Below are 5498 nucleotides of genomic sequence, written 5' to 3'. Positions count from 1 at the left end.
TAAAAAAGCTACACAGTACAACATAAATCAAGTGACACACACTCCAACCACTGCTTTTATTTGGCTGGTTACCCACAGAGTACTTATTTTTACACATGTTGAAATACAAGCTAAAATTTCTACTTGAAAGTTGTCATTGGTAATATTTTTCATCTTAGGTTTTACCTGCAACATTTTATTTTTTGTTCAATAGATTTGGAATATATGCAAAAAAAAAATGCTAAAAATGTTTTATATTCAAGTTTTGACTAAACTATAATGAATTGGTTGTACACAATTTATAGCTATACTTGACAAAATGTGTACTTATAATACATTTAATACTAAACCTGTATATTGCACAGAACATTTTGGAAACTATTAGAACTAAAATAAATACAGAAACTTCAGCTTGAGCAACAAGTTTATTAATTAAAAAATCAGCAAGCAATAAAAGACATTTCCACTGATAAAAATACAAGTTACATGGGTCAGTATTTGCAGTAGCTGTTGTGTGTGATGAGTGTGTGTCACAGGTCAGCCATCACACAGGGAGAGAGAGAAGAGACGTGAAATACCTCTGCAGCCCCATTTTCCCATGCCTATGCCTCTTTAAAACTAAATCTCAAAGAAGTATATGCATAGGAAAAAGGAACAGCGAGCGCAACAACGAGATTCCTCCAACGTTCCACAGCTGCACGCCGTGACCTGGAGGAAAGGAACAGAGCTGCGTGACCACACAATCCCACATGATTCTTCTACTGCCTAACTCACGTGTCAAACTCATCACCTGGGAGCCAAATCCGGCCCGCAGGAGAAAGTAAAGACGACAGAGAAAATATGAATCATGTCATTTTTTGTTGAAAAACTGTTGAAAAAACTGAAAATTCTTACAAAACTTTCACTTTTCCTCAAATTATTACATCATATTTTCCTTAATTAAATAGAAATTGGTCACAAAATCTAGAAAATGTAAAGTGAAGATCCTGGGGACTGATATTTGTCACTTATTGCTTGGATATTGTCAGTTTCTAACATATTTTCTATTTATCTATATGCAGAAGTGCAAACTAAGGCACAATAATCTTGAAATTACTAAGTTTTCCGCATAAAATCTGTGGTCCACTTGAGATCAAACAGCTTCGTATTTGGCCGCTGAACTCAAATGAGTTTGACGCCCCTGGCCTAACTGGAAAATGATCTGTGAGTTGAGGAGGATAGGTGTTAGATAGAGTATAGGATTCTATGAAGAAGAAAAAAACTTTCTTAAAGTTTGTTATGTTGAGTGTTTGAAAAGAGAAATCAGGTTAAAATCAACACCACAGTGTGAGGATGACTTACCTCATAAAGACCAGCTGAGCTTCTCCTGAGAAAGCACCTCGTGTTGGCCATTTATCCTCCTCAGGGACCTTGAAGATGTTTAACAAAGACAAAGTAGCTGTTGTCACTGCACACTCAGCAGTTATCCTCCCTCCCTGGTTTCCAGTCATGGTGGCACACCTGTGAAGATGCCTCCAGAGACGAGGAGGTGGAGGAGGAGGAGGAGGAGGAGGAGGAGGGGAGTTTCGGCCTCTACTCAAATCCTCTGCACACTAGCGATCTTCTACCTTAAATCTCTTTTTTTTAAACTGCCAGTTTTTTTATATATTTGGAAAACGCACAGACGTCAGAAGCAGATAGGACGGCCTGTTCCAGCCGCTGAAACATTTCTTATCTCCTCAGGGTGAAGTGTGTGTGTGTATGGGGGGGGGGGACTCATGCTTCTGAGCACCCAAGGTCTCCAGACAAGGACTCTCAGGGTTTGCTGAAGTGAGACGCACGCACACACACACACACACACACACACACACACACACACACACACACACACGGATTTGTACTAAAGTATTGGTTCACACTGACTGTGTGTGACTGTCCTCATATGCCAAACACTGGTCTCATACACCATGATCATGGAAACACAAAAAACACACAAGCCATAGTGAATCTTAGTCATACACAGAAGCAGTGAGTCAGCATTATTTCAGGTCATTTTAAAGCACTTCCTGTGTTTTAATCTTCACTGACACAGTGTACTGACAAACCTCTTTGACTAAGACTGTGGGACCCTTAGAAAAAAGTAGTTTATTCAAGTGTACTACAAGTATACCTATTTATACTAAAACTGAGGCAGTATACTTGAAGTATACTTTTATATACTATGTTTTATATACTTAAGAAAAGTATAGTGAAGTATACTTAGCTTATACTGAAAAGTACAAAGAATAGTCTAAGACTAAGTACAATAATACTTAGACTTACACTTTAATACTAAAGCTTATACTTGTACTATAAGTATACTTATTTTATACTAAAACTGAAACAGTATACTTGAAATATACTTTTTTATATACTATGGTTTATATACTTAGGAAAGAATAATGAAGTATACTTAGACTATTCTTTATGCTTTTCAGTATAATATAAGATTAAGTACATTGAACTTAGACTTACACTTGTACTTTAATACAAAAGCTTATACTTTTACATTAGTATACTTTTTTTTACTTCTTTCTACCACAAAGTATTAATATTTTGTATCTTTATCCAAGTACAGAATATGGTCAAGTCATTTTGCTTACATTTCATTTAGCAGAATAAAAAAGTTTTTCACTACACACATTTACTTTGAGGTATTACCCTTGTTATAAACTTACATGTTCAACATCATATAGTGCTGGAGTTGAAAAGTTTACAGTAAATAGTTTGTGTGCTCAACTGTATTAACTTTATGTACCTTAAAAACATACTCAAAAACAGAGAAACATTTGACGTGACAATATTGATCAAGGGAGTTTGCATGTTCTCCCCGTGCTGCGTGGGTTTCCTCCGGGTACTCCGGCTTCCTCCCACAATCCAAAAACATGACTGTAAGGTTGATTGGAGTCTCTAAATTGCCCATAGGAGTGAATGAGAGAGTGAATGGTTGTCTGTGTCTGTGTTGCCCTGTGATGGACTGGCGCCCTGTCCAGGGTGTACCCCCGCCCAGCGCCCTATGAGAGCCGGAGATTGGCACCCGCGACCCTGTTAAACGGGAATAAGCGGGTATGAAAATGGATGGATGGATGGATTGATCAAGTTCATTGCAGTCTAGTGAACGTACAGTAAGTAGACTGCAATGAGTTAACTTTAAGAAGCATATTTTAAGTATATAGATAGTGTGCTACAAATAATATGTTAAGCAAACCTATAAGTATGCTTAAAGTATAACAACAAGTAAACTAGTAAAAAAAATTGTAGTTTATTAAAGTATATTCTAAGTATACTTTAATAAACTAAAAAGTGGACAACAAGTATATACTTAGTACAGTATATACTGTGCTCAGGTCTTGCAGTAAACAGTCACATGAACGACGAGTAAATAAATAACCGTGTCACAGTTATAGTGCGGATCGGGCCACATTTTCTTGTCCAAGTCTGACCCAACAGTAAAAAGCAGATTTTTTTTCTTAAAGAAATGACATAAGTACAGACCCTTTCCAAAAAATTAGAATATCATGGAAAAGTATTTTAGTTTCCAAAAACCTATTCAAAAAATTCAGGGCATACAATTTAAACAATTTCAAGTATTTATTTGTTTATTTTTACATAATTTGGGCTTTCAGCTCATAAAACCAACAAAACAGGATTTCAAAAATTAGAATACTGTGAAGAAATCACCATTTATTTCTCAGTTTTTGCAGAAAAAAGAGGAACAGAAGGACTGGACTGTTGGCCAGTGGTGCATGGCCATACTGTTTTTTTCCTCAATGGCAAAAGGCATAACTTGATGAAAACATTATGAAATTTGACACACGGTCAAATTTTATACGTCCCCCAGTATAAAAAAGGATTTGCTGAAAGACTTTGTCTGATTGAGGGTTCAATTCCTTCTATCTTTGGAGACGACAAACAGAGCACTTCGGTAAGCTGTAAATAACGCTAAAAAGTGTGATGATAAGACGTCCCTGTCATTGTTTTGTTAGCATTAGCAGTTGCTCGCTGTGTGCTCGTTTTAGATCCTTGATGATATGGCCTACGTGATTTAATTTAAGTCTAAAGTTTTCATTAGTCATTTCATTTTGCCGTTTTTGTCTTTTAAAAGACTGTATTAAAATGCATTTCGTGACGTTAGCTTGGTGCTAGCGTTAGCTCGGTGCTTGTGTTAGCTCACTTGTTAGGGTTCTGCAGGTTCATCTTCATTTTCATCTCGCTCCGCCAGGTCTGACTCTGGCTTGAACATGTAAGGCTGGATGGACAAGTCTTCTGTTGTTGACATTGTGTAAATAACGTGTGAATAAAAAGTTTATGCGCCGCTACATAGCCATATCTCTTCTATCAAACTACAAAATGGCCGAACAGGGTGGAGTTGAACCTAGTGTCACCTATGCAACCTGGAGAGGGGGCGGGGTATGAAGTGTCTCATTCGCATTTAAAGAGGCCGCACCAAAACGAGTTGCTCTTAGAAGCACATCAGAAAAGGGGTAGAAAAGGGGTGGAGCTATAATAATGAGGAATTCAGACCCAAGCATTGCAGTTCCGCTTTATATAGACCACAACTGTATGATTTATATGTAAAAAGGAAGGATTTAAAAGCATGATATGTCTCCTTTAAATTAATTATGGTCAAAAACAAGAACGTGCATGTGAAGTGTTCATTATATCCAGGAGAGAAGACTTTGTCCACATCCGTTGTAAGCAATTCAAATTTAATGAAGCACCTCACAACGACACATCTAAAAAATCGGAATTCTTTGACAAATAGCAACTTTTTTTTTTAACAGTAACGCAAATAGTTACTTTCCTTGGTAATGAGTTACTTTTATTATAGAGTAATTCAGTTACTAACGCAGTTACTTTTTGGAACAAGTAGTGAGTAACTATAACTAATTACTTTTTTAAAATAACATTCCCAACACTGCATAAATATCTACAAAAAAAAAAAAAAAAACATTTACAAAAAAGATTTTTGTTTATTTAACATTAGTATTAACAAATATATAATGTATATTGCATTATTGATCCGAACCCCCCCCCCACCCCCCCACTCCCTTTGGGCCACATGGATCTGTCTGATTAGGGCTGATTGTCTACACCTGGCACCTGGGCTGCGTCCGAATAGTCCCTCCTATCTCTTTTCCTAGCCACTGTTCCTTCACGCCCAGATGTGCTTAAGTGGTGGCCCATGATAAAACGTAGTGCAAAACGTCACAACGCAGTCCTGTGAGTGACGACAAACAGAAATAAGCTTTAGCCCTTCAGCACAGTTAGCATGAATGGCTAAGCTAAGCTAACGGAGGATCAACAGGCCTAGAAGAGCCTGTACCTGAGCTGGATGAGGATGGGATTGTCCTGGTTGGACTGGGACGTGAGTAATGCTGCTACTGGTCAGACATGACTGAGTGTAGGGAGTTAGCGTAGCCACAGCTAATGGCCGTTAGCTACCAATAGTGATAATCACGAGTTAGCGTAGCCGCAGCTAATGATCCTTTGTTACCATT

The 5498-nt window shown here is 37.6% G+C and overlaps 1 long non-coding RNA gene across 1 annotated transcript; it reads right to left on the bottom strand.

Moving 5' to 3' along the window:
- Positions 1-385: 385 nt before the first annotated feature.
- LOC114477257 (uncharacterized) lies at positions 386-1578 on the bottom strand. Its single transcript, XR_003675687.1, has 2 exons — positions 1321-1578; positions 386-687 (listed from the first exon to the last, which is right to left on the bottom strand). It is a non-coding gene; the product is annotated as an uncharacterized LOC114477257 (long non-coding RNA).
- Between the last annotated feature and the right edge of the window lie 3920 nt (positions 1579-5498).

This window comes from Gouania willdenowi, chromosome 15 (genome assembly GCF_900634775.1).
Source record: "Gouania willdenowi chromosome 15, fGouWil2.1, whole genome shotgun sequence".
Classification (NCBI taxonomy): domain Eukaryota; kingdom Metazoa; phylum Chordata; class Actinopteri; order Blenniiformes; family Gobiesocidae; genus Gouania; species Gouania willdenowi.
This window is presented reverse-complemented; position numbering and strand designations above follow the sequence as displayed.